At 41.3% G+C, this 18,062-nt stretch overlaps 1 protein-coding gene across 3 annotated transcripts in view; it reads left to right on the top strand.

Annotated features, from left to right (window-relative positions):
- Positions 1–18,062, top strand: part of LOC306914163 (palmitoyltransferase ZDHHC3-like) — a 61,603-nt gene that overhangs the window by 14,178 nt on the left and 29,363 nt on the right. The window contains exon 1 of one of the 3 annotated variants that reach the window (XM_079491109.1): positions 2,348–2,432. The exons of the other annotated variants lie outside the window; for them this stretch is intronic. The gene's annotated coding sequence lies outside the window, so the exon portion shown is untranslated. Of the gene's footprint in view, positions 1–2,347; positions 2,433–18,062 lie in introns of those variants that run through there. 3 annotated transcript variants of the gene reach the window in all.

The following is an 18,062-nucleotide window of genomic DNA, read 5'->3' on the forward strand; positions in this document are numbered from 1 at the left end:
AAATATGTTTATGGATAAGGAGTAAGGGGTGGCAAGATATAGCCCCAAGTCTCTTCACCAAATATAGCAGATCTACAAGCTCACAACAACTTGAGCTTGTAGACCAGCTCTATGTTTTTAGTAAATGTAATTAAACAGTATGGCGACCAACAGTACTAGTTATTTTTTAAATGGTATCCTTTGTTGAGTTATTACAAAATTAATAGGCCTACTTCATACATGGGCAACTGGAGGCCCAGGGGCCACATGCGACCCCCACCTTCACTTAATGCGGCTCTCAGGTTAATATCCGGACATTGATATATTATTGATTTCAGCTAATTACTAGTATTAAAATGTTATTGTCTTTTTTATGTCCAATGTATTTGTATTTAGTTCATAACTAAATGCATTTGAAATTAAATAAAAAGTTACTTTTCAGGATTCCAATTAAAAAATAGCAAAAAATTATTCAGGATTTCAATTCAAATATAGCAAAAATAGCTGATCTACAAGCTCAAAACGTGTCGCACTGCGGCACGTTTTGAGCTTGTAGATCGGCTGTTTTTGCTACAACAGTAATATGCAATGAGGCCCTCTGGAGTGAGGGTGGAAATATAGTGGCCCTCTCCATCGTCAACGTTGCCTACCCATGGCCTACTTACTCTGACTTTTGAATCCTGCACCTGACAAATAACCCAAAGTATGAAATAAACTAACACCCAAAACTAAGCGTTAAATAAAAACTAGCAAACCAACTCTTAAAAAGTAATTAAAACTAACCAAATTAGAAAAGTCAAAAACTATTATAACCTTGCTGAGCTCATACAGTATTGTTTACGATCCAATAAAGTTACCATCAAAAAAGAAAAGTCTGCACAACAGCGTTAGGCTCTCAATGATATTTTACTGTGTAAATAATAATCATTTCCGTGAGCCTTTAACGAGTGTTGTGGAATCATCAGTGGTGGAAAAATTACTCACATGCTTTACTTAACCCATTTTGACCTGAGATCAGATTCTAAAAATGTCTTCTACATCCTGACAGTTTTCTGAAGAAGCTATGTTTCTATGTCAGTGGTTCTTCGATTTTTCAAAAAATAGCAGACCTACAAGCTCGTGGCGCGCCACTCGGTGGCGCGCTATGAGCTTGTAGATCTGCTATTTTTCAATAGCTAAAGCATAACATAATGCTAACACCAAAAGGGGTTCCCTCCCAAAATGGGTTAAGTAAAAGTCTCAATACTGCAATGTAGAAATAATCAAACTAATCAGTTACAGTACTACTAGTTAATGTCCGGATTAAAAAATGTACTTGATTAAAAGTACAAAGGTTTTTGGTATAAAATGTACTTAAAGTACCAAAAGTAGAAAGTACTCATTCAGAAGGTCTCATTTTTCTCAAGTATTCAAATGTATAAAATCTTTAGAAAATAGCAGATCTACAAGCTCACAATGTGTCGTAGATGTGATGCATTGTGAGCTTGTAGATTGTAGAAACTATTTTCAAATGGCCGAATTGTACAGGGCTGAAGTGGTTAATGTATGTTTTGTAATTATAATCTAACTCTACAAAGTAACTATAGTGATTAAAGTTTTCAAATAAATGTAGTACATCCGAGATGTAGTGGAATTACTCGAATAGTAAAGTACAAATAACTCAAAATTACGTGTACTTAAGTAAATGTACTTAGTTATTTTATTCATGCCGTGGAAGTGTAACATAGAGGTGCTTTAACTACATTTCTTACTAAATTGAATAAAAATGGAAAAGAAAGCTGAAACATGCATATTCTATCAAGGTACAATAGTATCAGTTCTTCGTATCACAACAAGTCATCATCATACTATAGTGAGACTTGTCTACACAACTGCAGACGCGCTACAAATAATTGAAACAGGATTAAACTGATTTAACAGAGTGTCCCTACTCCGGAAATGTAGAGGCAAACGTATGACAATATGGGTTAAAATGTGTTTCTGCTGAGAGACACACTGCAAGGACTTTTATTCGGTAGGGTCGAAACAAGCTATCCATCCATTATTTAGCGACATCCACACTCGGTTGCCACTAACAGGGATTTAAAAACGAAATCGCCGTGCTCCCAATCCAACACGTCGTTGCCACTGTATTTCACAGGGACACAACACAAGGTACGTCCCACGTCCTTGCCAGCGCTGATGGCAGAGTTCAGGAGGACGGCATGGCCGTTGGTGTCGATGGTGTTCCGCAAGGGGAAGGAACACAGCCCGTAGCAGTTCTTGATGTCGTAGGAAGGTGGGGAGACGACAAACGAGGTGAGGTCCACGTCCAGGCTGTGCAGTCGGCAAAGTGTGGAAGTCCCTGCAGGGTCACCCTGCTGCTGCCCTGCTGCCCTTTTCACCCGCCGCCCTTTCTCTGCCTTGTGCAAGTGCATGGCCGTATGCACTGCCTTCAGCAGCAGGAAAGCACGGTACTGGCTCTCTCCTATACGTGACACGCACACGCACGCACGCGTACACACACACACACACATACACATACACATATACACTATAGGCCTACAAAGCTCACAGTGCGTCACTTTGTGCTGCGCTGCAAGCTTGTAGGCCTACATCTGCATTCTTACCATTTTTTAAAAATCTTGAAGATGTTTGAATTATGAGTTGGGTGCACGCACGCACGCACGCACGCACGCACGCACGCACGCACGCACGCACGCACGCACGCTTACCTGTTGCTGGTCCATCCATAGGAAAACCACTTAGTGCCTTGAGCCTGTGTAGTTTCTGTATGAGCATGTGACCTGCCTCCTCCTTCCTCATCACCTGTGTTACCCACCGGACAAAAACACATTACACAGAAATTATACTTTTTGAAGAATGTCATTTATTGTCTCCACCAGGCCGAAGGCATGAGGAGAGAGTATGTTTTGCACTCCGTCCGTGTGTGTGTGTGTGTCCGTGTGTGTGTCCGTCCTTCCGTCCGTCTGTTACCAGCTAATCTCCGGCACCGTTAACCCGGTCGATGCCAAACTTTGCACACACACTCTCCCTGGATGCCAACGATGAACCTCTGCCCCACATTTTCCAGAACGGCCTGTTATAGCGCCACCATGAGGCAGCTTTTCACATATTTTACCTAAAACTGCACCGATCTGCGTGAAACGTTGCATGCACACTCCCTAGAGGCCAATGACAAACCTTTGACCTGCATTTTCCACATCTGCCTTTTATAGCGCCACCAGGAGGCCGACTTTTGTAAAACACATTTTTGGATATTACTCCTCCAGATTCTGTCCAAAAATCTCACAAATCGTTACACAGTATCTCTATGGTCATGTGCTCAAGTCGGATCTGTCCAATATTTCATATTCCATCATAATTGGCTATAATTGGCTGTCACAGTTTGCAAGATTGCCCCGTTTTGAACAAAAGCCTAAAATCATGAACGCAGCATGCAATTTACGTGAAATCTTTCACACATTTTCTTACTAGGCTGAGGAATATATCCCACCCTTTTCACATTGGCCTGTTATAGCGCCACCAGGAGGCCACAACCCGACCTGCCCTGGTGGAGACCTGTGCCCCGAGGGGCACTTTTTCTAGTTTGTTTTGCATTACACGGCTTGGTTGAATGCTTGATTCTGAATGGTAAATCACTGAATTCAGCGCATCCAGACTCATTTCTACGCAGTGATATTAGTCTGGCCATATGCTATAGGCTAACTTGAGTACCGGTATACTTTGTGTGTAAACTATGTTAAATTGGAACATTTCAAAAGTATACCTGGAATAATTAAGCCTATACTTAAAATGAATCTCACAAATTGAAAGTATATACATTTAATAATCTTTTACATTTACATTATATTTGAAATATACTAATTTAGGAGTAGGCTAAACGTTTTTCACCTGTGTTATTTGGTCCATGGCCTCCACCAGTCTGTGTCGGAGCAGATCCAGCAGAACAGCAGGCAGGGCCAGTTCCACATGCTGCATCTTCTGAAGGACATATGTCTTCATTGTTATATTGTTTATTGTTATTGTTTATTTTTGTATATGTTGTATATACTATTGTACATGACTAGTGTTATTGGTCTTTTTTATCAGCTTGCAGAGCTGTAAAGACAACCTTAAAGACGACTGTAGTGGACACGTTTTTCACGATTGGCTGCCTTTAAGACAATGGGAGACTTAGCCATGAAACCCATAGTCTGAACGGAATAAAAACCCATACTCTGAACGCCGGAACGATGGAGGCTGTGTAAGTTGTGAATCAATACCGCCCCCATCTGGCGGAGTCAGGTTAAGTCTATCACCTGAACAGATGACACATTGTATTACTTGAGTATCATCAATGCTATGCTATTTATTCCGGTTGATCGAGGGCAAAAACAAACTTGCTGCAAGCTGATATCATATGACCATTTTCGTCACCACTAAACCCCTTATCCCTAAACTTCTTTGCCTATTTTGATAAACATTTTTGAATAGTTAAAATGGCCAGTCTACAAGCTCACATGTTTTTCTAAATAGTAAAAAAAAAGGCAAAGAAGTTTAGGGATAAGGGGTTTAGGCGGTGTCTATTTGCTCAGACACTACGACGTAAAATGCTCTATTCATTGGGAATTTAATGTTTGTGTAGGACAAAGTTTGTGCACACACACTAAAAGCTGGATATAGGAGGGGCTAGCACCCCTCAAAAATACAGTTAAAAATATGTTTTTTTTTAAAATTAACCCATTCTGGGCAAAATTATTTCAGAAAACTGGAGGATTTAGAAGATTTTTTTTAAATTTCGAGGTCAGGTCAAAATGGGTTAAACAAAGTAAAAATAATGAAGAAAAGCAAGAAAATGGCAAAAGGTGCCTACTAACCATAAGGTTGGAGGACATTAGCATTGGAGTGGAGGAGTTGATGATTGGTGCCAGGCCCAGTGTCTCACCGGAGCCCAGAGTGAGGGGAGAGTCCAGGTTCACACTGACCCGGGCCACTCTCTGAGGCATGGCATCACCCAGCAGGAACTCCTGTCCAAGGGGGAAGTTTGGATGTATTGTCACTATCATGCACAGCGACAAGAGTAAACCTTTTTTTTGTTTGGCTTCATTCAGACAATGTAGGAGCATATAGGTAATAATAATATTATAACAATAACTATTAATATTGTTATTAACCCATTTAGGCCGGACCTCAAAATTAAAAAAAAAATCTTCTAAAGTTTTCTGAAATAAATATTTTCACGATTTTTCAAAAATAGCAGACCTACAAGCTCGTAGCGTGCCACTCGGTGGCACGCTATGAGCTTGTATATCTGCTATTTACGTACCTTGCTTCTGAAGGAAAAAAAGTAGTATTTTTAAGTATGGTAAAATCATCATTATGTCACCGTCAACTATACCCTGGCATTGGTACATATATTCATCACGTCATATGTCCATTATGTGTACATGTCTATATGTATGTATATGTAGTTTTCTGAGTGGTTGGTGGTATAATGTGATCGGCCGGGTGGTTTGATGCGTATGTACTTGAAACTGAAAAGTATCACCATTACGTCACCATCGTCAACCAATTATACCCTGGCATTGGTACATAATCTTCATCACGATTCACGGAAAACATACCTGCACGGTCAGCTTCCGTATGACATCATATCACGTGCATTCTAAGGGACATTGGTACATATCTTCATCACGTCATGGGACATATGCTTCGTAGCATGACAAAATGGCCCGTAGCACTTGCCCTAGCCTATCTCCTTAGATAGCACATTATGTAGACTTAGATAGTATTTTAAACAGACTTATAGCTTGTTACGTAGACAGCTCTAGAATTGCACTTTATGTAGTCATAGCACTTTATAGTACACATGTATAATATATTATCTAGTATAGTATGTATAGTTTACATAGATACTCCACTGTTACGTTCTTAGTTTACGCATGATTCATGATAACTACTTTTTTTATATATGTGATGTATACCATGCTTTTGTTATTGCTTAATGTAAATCGCTCTGGATTAAGAGCGTCTGCTAAATCCCTAAATTGTAAATTGTAAAAACACACCTGCACGGTCAGCTTGGGGCCAGCATATGACGTCATAACATGTGCTGGCCCCAAACACGCGCATCGTAGCACCTGACTGAAAACATGACTTGCACGCTCTGCTTGCGCAAGTAATAAATATAGCTGCAAGCAGCGATAAGACGGAGCCAAGCAATAAAAACAATCACACCCGTGTGAACTGAGAGGTGCGGGCTGCTCAACAACACTGCTCGCTTTTCAAAATGTCATTATGCTTTAGGTGGCATGTGACATGTCAAACTAGGGGGGTTTTCATGTTTCTGAATCCATTCCACGTAGTTTTGCACGAAAAACACTCTTCCGGCTAAAAAACGGCCATAGCCATCATCACAAAAGTGATGAGGTCAGCACATTTGGCCAAATTTAGCCCAAGGCAGTGACATATCTCTGGCTTACAACCTACAGGGGTCAATTCTCAAGCAGCCCAGTCCACACACACGCAGGTCTAGAGCGGTTCTAGAGCAATAAATAAATAAAATACAATATAAATATAGGCTATACCGATAAAAAAACATTTTTCAATCAATCAATCAATCAATCAATCAATCTTTATTTGTCACATACATATTTAAAAATGTATCTTTCAAATGCAGTGAAATGTACGTATAGGTCAGCCCCACAGAAGTGAGCAGTAAAACAGGACAAGAAGACTAAAAGCTAAATAAATAAATTCTACCATTTAAAAACTTCCATCCCTAAAACCAGCAAGACTATAATAAATAATTAAGTTAGACTACAATACTAATAATAATGTCCATTTGTGTCATGTCCATATGACTTTTTTTCTCAGTATACACAGCATACACAGTGCTGCCTTGATCCCGCCTCTAGCTGCCGCTGATTGGCCAGGCCGTTTTGTGCCCGGGCATCAAGTCTGCCTGAGAGTTCCCAGATGGGAGCAGGAGGGGGGGAGCCCAGTGTACTCTCTGCTGCCCCATCTGGCGGAGTCAGGTTATACTTGTGTAGCCTAGGCCTTAGATTTGTAGCCTAGCCTTAGGTTTTTTTGAGGGGCGAATGTATGCATGGCGTTTACCTCATATGGCAGCCAAGTCTATTGGATTTTAAATGTTTAAGAACACTTATGATGTAAATCGTTTGCCAGCAAAGTCTATGAACTTGTTTAGAGCAGGGAGCACTTTACAGCAATCCAAAGGTTACATGATGTGAGACATGATAGCAAACAATTATGGAATGTTTTAAATGATATTATGGGACGAAAGTCAACTATGTGCACGCCTTTTGTCGAATCAAATGGATTTGTTCTCACTAAGCCAGGTGATATTGCAAATCATTTTAATGATTATTATGTCGGTAAAGTATCTAAACTAAGGCAGGCTATGAATAGTTCAGACAACATTAAATCAAATGACTGTATTAAGAATATAATGAATGATGTTTTTATATTTGAATTTCATCAGGTTGAAGTAGGTGAGGTGGAGCGCCTGCTCCGCTCTCTTCCTGATAGCTCAGAATGACTGCTGGTATCATAGCATCTCCTATCTGTCACATTTTTAATAGATGTTTGGATGTGGGCCTATTTCCAAAGATCTGGAAGGAGGCTAAAGTTATTCCTTTATTTATCTAAGGATACCAAAGCTGCTTTTAATGAGGGGAATTCTAGACCTATAAGTATTTTACCCGTTTTGAGAAAAATCATGGAAAAGTCCTGTCCTGGACTACTAGTATAACTCCTGTTTTCATAAATTCACAGATTGTTTTTAGTAATACTGTGCATGATCATAACACTAGAGGTTCCAGTAATGGGCAGCTTGTGTTACCTCGCCCAAAATATAATTTTCTAAAGAGATCATTTATTTATAGATCATTGTCACTTTGGAATAACCTGCCTCAAAACCTCTGTTGCATTTACAGTAAATGAACGTTTAAAAAGCATCTAAAATTCCATTTGGTACAGTGAAGTGTTTTTTTATTTTATCTGAACTAATGTAAGTTGAACTGACTTTTTAACAAATGTGTATTTGTAATTGTATGTCTACTGTAATGTTTATTCTTATGTGGACCCCAGGAAGACTAGCTGGTTGCCACCAGCTAATGGGGATCCTTAATAAAAATCAAATCAAGTCTATATGAACATAATATGAGCGCTTTAGGAAGCACTTTACAGCCAGCCAAGTCAATGGACTTTAATGTTTGTTTCGAGCACTTACATGTTTGCCAGCCAAGTTAATGGACTTTAATGTTTGTTCTTACATAAAATGTTTTCCAGCCAAGTAAATTTACATGATGATGTAAGACGTCATGTGGCCGATGTAAATACAGTGGGTGCCCCTTAGCCTGGCTTGGCCAAACTAACTGCCCCTCACTTCTATCTACTAAGGGGATATTTACTCGTGACCCATAAAAATGGACTCGTGACCAAAACCTGGGCAGTATAGCACTTTTCACAGAGACTCACAAAGTGCTTTACTGTATACAACATGAAGTGATATACATACACAGTCAGCATTTTTCAGGAGCTGGCCGAGCTGCCACAGTATAGCTTACCTGGAGCTCAGAAAGGAAGGATAAAGTGTCTAATGGCCCCTGGGTCGATCCGGTAATCGCTGCTCCTTTCTGTCCTGTAGAGAGTAGAGCAGTGGTTTTCAACTCTTAAGGTACAATAGCCTCTCAGACCCAAAACTTTGAGTGTTGTCGTTGGATAAGATAAGATTTTGTCCATATTTCCATGCTGTATTGATGTGGTACAGTACCTATGGCAGAGATAACAGGCAGACATTGATCTCTAATTAACAATAATTTAACTCTTCCAGGGTCCATTTGGTTACCAACTCCCCATCATTTGGGGACCACCTGGAACCACTGGTGGAAAATCATGATGGTAGAGTGTAGTAATCCTTGCTGAGCCATGAGGCCCATAAGGCAGGAGCCTAATGCCTATCACCTGTTTCTGTATCCAACCCTTATATTAAAGGAGAATTCCATGCTAGAAAGCTTTTGTACCTTTCTTACCTTTCTTGGTAGTCGTTACGTCCCCACCAAAGAGGTCCAGGTGTTTTTTTGTGCAAAAACTCCTTATTGGCTATTTCCCCTACCATAAGCCCTCAATGAATTGCATTGAATTGAATGGGAATTGAATGGGGCTATGGGGTGTTGTGCTAATTTTCTTCTTTCCATCGAAATAAGTAGTAAAGTGTGCCGCTTGGGATATTATTTACATTATGAAGAGAGGATATACAAACAAATAATAATTTTGAGCGATGGAAATAAGCGAATTAGCACAACACCCCATAGCCCCATTCAATTCCCATTCAATGCAATTCATTTAGGGCTTATGGTAGGGGAAATAGCCAATAAGGAGCTTTTGCACAAAATAACACCTGGACCTCTTTGGTGGGGACGTAACAACTACAAAGAAAGGTAAGAAAGCCTTTTAGTATGGAATTCTCCTTTAATGCTGAGTGCCAAGCAGGGAGGTCCCATTTTTCAGAGTTTTTGGTATGACCTGGCCAGGGATCCAACCCTGACCCCCCGGTCTCAGGGCAAAGTGCAGACACAACTTTTTTCCTGTAAATAAACACCCTACTTGATACAGGATCACACAAAATCACCAAAAGTAGCAGATCTGCACATGCTCGGAACGGAGTGTGTCATATGTCCAACTTTGAACATGAGGTTTCTACCCGATTTTTTTTTGTAAGCAGCATTACAAACATTACAACATACCTTACAGATAGCCAGTCCAAGAAACATAACAGTTAAAATAAAAATAAAAAAGAAGAAAAATAACAGCAAGGAATTTTTTTTTCACATACATCCAGAACTCATCCCATGTCTCTTTCATTTTGCTTTCTGCATCTACCCTGCCCAACATATATTCATATGATGTTATTTTGATAATTTCTTCATTCCATTCTTTAAGCCCAGGTGTTTTGGGGACCTTTCAATGACGCAACAGTATTCTGGCAGCGGTAACAAGTCCAACCTTTATAATAGTGAAATAATTTTTAGATATGCCAGGGACAGCAGTTCTGTCCCCTAATAGACAGAGCCGCAGATCCCTGGGCAACGTCAATCCCACCCATTTCTCAAGGAATTCCAGTACCCTACACCAGAAAGGGTATACTATGCGACAGTCCCAAATCATATGCATATATGTGCCAATTTCTTCTTTGCATTTCCAACATGTGTTATTATCCGCGATTCCCATTTTAAGTAATCTAGTCGGTGTCAAATAATATCTATGAATAATCTTATACTGAATAAATGTTCCTCTTGCTTCTCTAATTCCACTTCATACATTTGCTATAATTCTTCTCCAATGCTCATTTTCAATGTCAACCCCCAAATCATTCTGCCAAATCAATTTGACTGTCACATGTACCTCCCAGCAGTTCTTTTTACATTTTGTAAAAAACAGATGCAGTATGAGCTTCATGTGGTAATTTTAGATATTCAACTAGTGAATTTTCAACAGTATCAAGAGTACTGCCCAGACAGTGTCTCATTTGTAAATATTTCCAGAATGTACCATCATTTCCAAGGTCAAAGTTATAAAAGCTCCATTTTCAAATAGATCACCAATAGTATTAAGCCCTGCTGCTTGCCATTTTTTCCAATATATCTCTTTCTTTCCAATACGTATTTTAGGATTATTCCAGAGTGATGAGTATGGTTGTTTATAATGTAAGATTTTATACTCTTTATGAACCTCCTAACTGACTGTGACAGAACATCAATTGGGCGGAATGGTGAAGCCAAGCTTCTCTCTATGGTTACCCAGTCTAATTCAGAATTTAACCCACTCCAGTGTTTAGACAATTTAGCCATTTCAAAAGATATATTGTATGTCCTCATATCTGGTAGGCCGAGGCCACCTCTATGTTTGGGCATCCACATTTTGCTCAGTTTAATCCTGGGTTTCTTTTTTCCCCAAAGAAAATCCCTAATCATTTTATCATACTCTTTAAAAATCTTGTCTGAGATATTTAGTGGGAGCATCGTTGAGATGTAATTAAACTGGGGTGCAACCACCATTTTGATAACATTCACCTTACCCCATAAGGACAATTTCAGGGCACCCAACTTAGTCAGCAATGGCTCATAATTTAATGTGACAATTTTGTCCAAATCTGAAGTGAGTTTTACCCCTAAATATTTCATTCCAATCGGAACCCACCTGAAACCAAACTGAGACACTGTATTTGAGTAACATTGATGTAGATATCGGCATAGCCTCAGACTTACTCCAATTAATCTTATAGCCAGATAAATCAGAATACATCTGGATAGTATCCATCAAAGGGTACCCGATTATTTATTGATGAAGAGATAATAATCTGAAATATTGTGTCCAGTGTCTGTGGAAATAAGCCTCTTATCTCATGACTATGGATGTCAAATAGTACCTGGTTGTTGTTCCAGCTCCAGTCCATCCATGCTGTCCTCTGTCCATGTCTGTCCCTCTGTCCCGGAGAGGGACACCACAACACACATCAGGACAAAATACATGCTTTATGTCTAGGTATGTATGTATACTATACATTTTAGGAGGCTTTTTATTTATAATGAACAAACAACGGTCACACCACTCTGAAAAGTCCCTCCCCTCTCTATATATGGTTCTGCCTGCCTGCATACATGTGTGTGTCAACTGTATTCTGTTCAGAATTACGTTCTGCACATTTTCTGCAATTAGTAGAATAATACAATAGGCACCATAATAATAATAAATATAGCTGCAAGTAGCGATGAGGTGGGACCAAGCAGGACGGCAATAAGCAATAAGAACAATATGCAGTCAGTTTTGATTGGGGGGGGGGTTCTTGAAGACTCATACACTGACTTGGCAGTGCCCAGTGTGGTCCAAAGGCCAAACCGACTTGTCGATCTTGCCGCCCACGGCTGGAGTTATAATGGCCCCATGTGGGGCTTCCTCCCTGGCACAAAATATTTTCAGATGGGGATATGCCAAACATATATGGGGTCCTTTTATGAGAACGTTTTGTGAACTTTGGTGTATTGATGCATGTGTGAGAAGAATCGGTTTCGTGCTGTTGCATCACCCATCCATATACATGCCTCTGCAGCCTACGGCCAAGAATCTCCCTGTGACCATGCACATCAGATGGTTGTACTTTACATGATGTCATTTCACTTTTGAATTGCACAACAGCACTTTTTACTAAACTGTGCTGGTGGTAACGTTTTAAAATAAAGCAATAAGCCACTAGAGGTGTGAGGTTACTGTTGTATTCTCGTATGAAATAAAGTACACACAGACAAGGCAGCTTCATACCATGTGTTCACTAGATTATTGCAACTCACTATATTCCGGACTCAATAAAAAAACTATCTCCCGTCTTCAAATGGTCCAGAACTCAGCAGCCAGATTACTAACCAATTCCAGAAGGCGTGACCACATTACCCCTGTCCTCGCCTCCCTCCACTGGCTGCCTGTTCATTTTAGGATTGATTTTAAAATTGTAATTACCACTTTTAAGGCACTAAATGGCTTGGCCCCCATCTACATACAAGATTTGCTGGAGCCCCATAGGCCAACACGTAGCCTTAGATCGGCAAGCAAGGCGCTCCTGGTAGTTCCAGCTACCCAGCGTGTCACCATGGGTGACCGGGCTTTCTCGGCCCGTGCACCTAAACTGTGGAATGCCCTACCAGAGGCCCTAAGACAAATCACCCTATTGAGCTCTTTTAAATCACAGCTAAAAACCCACTTGTTCACGATGGCTTTTACTTAAATTATTGATTGTTTTATTTTGTGTTCACCTGTTTGTATTAATATTGCTTATTGTTGTTGTTTTATTCTACTACTGTATTTTAACCTGTATTGGAAAGCACTTTGTAACATTGTTTTAAAAAGTGCTTTATAAATAAAGTTTATTATTATTATTATTATTCTTTACTTCCTCTTTCTTATCATTTGACCTCATGACATAATCAATACAATACCATTCACCTTTTCACATTAGGGCCCCCTAGTCTACCTTAGGGCATTGCACTTTCAGACCATACACAGTATATCACATCTTCCCCCTTTTTAAGAGTAGAACGACATCCAGCCTAGCTAGACAAACACCTGTGCATAATGGCAATGTAACAGCATGGCATATCAAATATGGAATAAATGAAAATGAATAGCAAAAATATGAAATGCAAATAGCATACATATGAAATCTTTTTTATTTTTTCAAACAAGTGCTTAGTAATCACTGGCAGATTCTTAATGAAACAAATCAATTATTATCTGGTACACAATACACATTCTTTATCAACATGTATTTTTTTTAAAAACAATGACAATGTTAATAGCAAAGCTATAATAGCATGTAAAGTGTACCCTGTTTTCAGTCTCTAAAGGTGGCCTTACACTAGCCGATAAATGGGCATTTTTGACGCTCGGGGGGTGCCCGACTCAATCGCGCACCCCCCGCGCGCGATCGGGATCGGCCCGATCAACATCAAGAATGTTTGATATTTGCTCGGCCCCGCTCCGATTATCCTGTAGTGTGTGGTGCTGTCAGATTTCAAATGCCCGATTATCGGCTAGTGTAAGGCCACCTTATGTTACACAGTCCTTGAGCCAACATGGCTTGTTTCTCACCCTCTGAGGTCTGCCCTGGGTATGATCAGTTAGCTGTGTGTGTGCTCTTACTGTGGGCCCCAGGTACAGGGAGTGAGTGATCAGCTGGTGCAGCGCTGTTAGATGGGACAGGTTGGGTAATGTCAGCTGGAGCAGCGCTGTCAGGGAAAAGTGACAGGTGGATTGCATTCCACTTTCTTCCATCCTCAAGAACCTGCCATGAAAATTGAGGTCATAATAACGCAGTTCACATCGATATGTAATATAGCGCGATAATGTACTTGTTTTAGCTACAGGATTGATATCAATATATTAGCTAAATGTAGCTAAACGGCTATCGTTGCGGGGTTGCCAGTTTCTGCGAGAGAAATAAGCAACCTGGTATATGAAAACAAGCACAAAATAAGCAAAAATAGCCGATCTACAAGCATTTAACAACACAAATCTTGCCCCTGGCATAGATTATTTTCAGATGGGGGTCTGCAGACAAATAATAATAATAACAGGCTAATGAAACAGAGGAATTAAGAGAAGAGCCAAGAGGGCACACTTTGTGCTGGGAGAGTTTGAGAGCAAACTGTCCTGTTGTCTGTTGGTTTAACTGTTTTTTTTGTTTGTTTTTTATTGCATTCATATAGCTCTTTTATTTGTACTCATCTGGGACATTTACATAGACCTAATTTATCTGCCACTGTTATTTTCCCTTTTTTCATACTACAAAATACCAAATAAATACAGTAGCCTATTTAAAAAAGGAGAGATAACAGGCAAACGATCAAGATAACAACATTCTCTAATTGTGTAGACTTATTGTAAATTCATTAATTAAAACAAATATTGGGTTAATTGTTACATAAAATTCTAATGTTTTACTATACTGTACATTTTGCAATTAAAAGCAGGTCTGTCTGATCTACGGTTTCTAGTGTTGCACTGTTGACAGCTAAAACATGGGGATGGTTAAGGTGGTCATTGTGGGTGGAGTTAAGTATCTATTGTCCCTCCCATTGACACACCAGGTGTTGAAATGTTGTGAACATTCAAAGGGGATTTTCTCAGCTTTGGGTAAAACGGCACAATCATTTAAAAATGGTCATATCTCCTTCAAATATATTCCAATTTCATTGAATGATACATCATATGAAAGCTTACATTCTGTACTTTAATAATCTGTAAAAAACTGAAAAATTACTCTGGTGGAGATGAGGGCCTATTTGCCAGACCCGGTCACATATGTGCTCTGTCCAGTCTTTTTCATTATCTTTGTAGGCTTTCCGAATTTCAGTTCTCCTTTCTTCACATGTAGTGGATTCCTGACACGGACCATGTCCCCCTTTTTGAAGGACAACTCCTTGGCCCGACTTCTCTCATCAGTGTAGGTCTTGGACTTTTGTTGATTGGCGAGAACGCGTGTGCGCACCACGGCGTCTGCGGGAGGCGGCGTCGGTTCCACCAACACACTGTTTAGCTTTGTGCGCATTTTGCGTCCATGCAGGAGCTCGAACGGTGAAACACCAGTTGTCGCATGTGGCGTTGCTCTGTAGTTCTGTAGAAAATCCAACACGTAGCGTTTCCGTTCCTGATTGGCGCTCTGAATACAGTCCTTAAGCACACGGTTAAAGCGCTCCACGGCCCCGTTTGCTCGCGGATAATAAACAGAAGATCTGCTGTGCGTAATGTCCCTCTCTTTAAGGAACGTGGCGAAAGCAGCAGCAGTGCATTGAGCCCCGTTATCACTAACTAAATCCAGGCAATTGCCATGTTTGCCGAACACAGTAGCCAGGAAATGAATAACAGCATTGGTAGTAATGGTTGGTGTAAAAGCGACTTCAGGCAACTTACTGTAATAGTCAACCAAGGTCAGTGCGTAACGGCATTCCAGTGGCGCTGTTTCGAACGGTCCACAGATATCAATTCCCAGTTTCTGCCACGGCACGTCTGGATACGGAACCGGCTGCAGTGGGGCGACGTGCGTCTTTGTAGTTTTGTCAGTCAGCTGGCATGTGAGGCAGGAAGAGATGGCAGCTTGAACACAGGCATCCATGCCTGGCCACCAGTAGAGATCACGTAGGCGCTGTTTAGTGCAGGGGTTCTCAACGTTTTTGGCCGGGGACCCCCGGAAATGCTTTGCCAATGTCTCGGGACCCCCGCCCCGCCCCCTCCCGACCCCCAATATAAATTGACTGCTACAATAACCTTAAACCATTTTGGGCGGGAACCCCTTTTGGTGTTTTAAGCATTGTTATAATTTAGCTATTGAAAAATAGCAGATCTACAAGCTCATAGCGCGCCACCGAGTGGCGCGCTACGAGCTTGTAGGTCTGCTATTTTTGAAAAAAAGTGAAAATAAAATTGAAAAATACATCTTTTTTTTCTTTTTTTTTTTGAAAATAATTTGGGGACCCCCTAAAATAATTTGGCGACCCCTCGGGGGGGTCGATCCCCGGCCGGGTCATACCAAAGACTCAGTGCCTCCCTGCTTGACACTCAGCATCAAGGGTTGGATTGGGGGTAAGTCCCTGCGACATACTAGCGTCATGTCCAGGGGGTGTACTTGTACATCAAGCTGCCTCACGCTACAGAAACAGGAGATAGGCTCCTGACCTATGGGCCTCATGGCTCGACAAGGCTACTTACTTACTTATACAGTATGGAGTTCTTTGTCAGGCATGCCCAAATATGGAGTATATACAGATGTCAGAACAGGCCAGCTCCATACGTATATAGACCCTGGGCAGAGCCCGGGCAGAGGCCTTTTTGGGGCGGTTTTCTACAACCGTTGGTCCGACCGACTCGACACCGTCCACTGCACCCCCTGCGGTGGTGTGTCGAATTTGAAGTCGGTGGGGCGAACGGTTCTCGAGTTATGTGGATGACACACAGACAGACAGACGTACAGAGACTTGGTGCATTTAGATCATCATCATCATCATCGAGATCATGGATTCCACAATGCTACGCCAGACTTCCCGGTCCTTCATTGCCACCCCCAGTTCCTGCCTACTAGATAGATGGAATGGCATTGCAGGCATTGGGTGCAACACTCCTGTCCTGTATGATGAAGTAGTGCATTAATTCACTAAATAAAAATATGGAGATGTTGAGGGTTCTGCCTGACAGCAACAATAGGCTATGCATGTTTAAAGGACCACTTGACCACTTTTCAACCTATCTTCATACAATTGGTCCTCACTAATGATCATGATAAAATAGCACCATTTCTTTCTACTCAGCCTGTGTGGTTGGAGACACTCCGCTGCGCGTCGTGTCTCACCACGCCTCTCAGCCAACATAAAATACAAGGTAACTGTGATATACTGTGTATGGTCTGAAAGTGCAATGCCCTAAGGTAGACTAGGGGGCCCTAATGCAAAAAGGTGAATGGTATTGTATTGATGATGTCATGAGGTCAAATGATAAGAAAGAGAAAGTAAAGAAGTGAACACATGGTATGAAGCTGCCTTGTCTGTGTGTACTTTATTTCATACGAGAATACAACATATTTGGCGACGAGGATGGCCGTATCTTCTACTATCCAACTGCCTGCACTATTCCTGCCCTGCCCGGGTCAACCTTCCTTTCCATTTGAAATGTGGATGAAGATTTTCGACAATTACATGCTTGTCATTCATGCGGAAGGGGACGCCTGGCCGGACAAACGAAAGCGTGCTACTCTACTTCTTTGCCTGGGCGCAGAAGGCCAGAGGATTTTCTACGGTATTCCTGAAACAGGTGATACTTATGCTGCGGCTGTAGATGCACTAAAGAAGCATTTTACGCCGACAGTAAACGTGGTAGTTGAACGTCACAAGTTCCGACAGAGCTGCCACACGAGTCCATTTCAGATTATGTATCTGCACTACGGGAATTACTTGCAACATGTGATTTTGGTGACAGAGCCAACGAAATGCTGAGAGATCAACTGATTGAGAAAGCATCGTGCCCAAGAGTTAGGGAAAGACTGTTAATGCGAACTGATCTTACACTGGAAAAGGCGATTACACTTTCATGCCAAGTTGAATCTGCCATGGCGCATGCTCAGTCTCTCCATGCCAGCTCACCACTGCAAGTACAGGCGGTGAAATCAAAACCGTTCCGTGCACAGAAAGGACGTGAGGGGAAATCAGAATATAAGGGACACAAGCCAAGTCGCTCCGGTTCCTCCTGCTACCGGTGTGGATCCGGTGATCACCTCGCCAACTCCCCAGGATGCCCTGCGGCGAAGGTGACATGCAAACAGTGCAACAAAAAAGGGCATTACGCACAAGTTTGCCGCTCCTCCAGAAAGGAGACCGTTCAGGAGGTTGAGAGTGAGCTCCCAGAGCTTACAGTCCTTTATCTACAGGATGAGTCAGCGAGAAAGAACAGAATCATATGCCGAGTCACAATAAGCACAAAAGAGTCAAGGCCACTGAGCTGGCATAAAAGGGACACAGACATAATATCCGGGTGGTGCA

Source organism: Electrona antarctica (genome assembly GCF_951216825.1).
Source record: "Electrona antarctica genome assembly, chromosome: 21".
NCBI classification, from domain to species: Eukaryota; Metazoa; Chordata; class Actinopteri; order Myctophiformes; family Myctophidae; genus Electrona; species Electrona antarctica.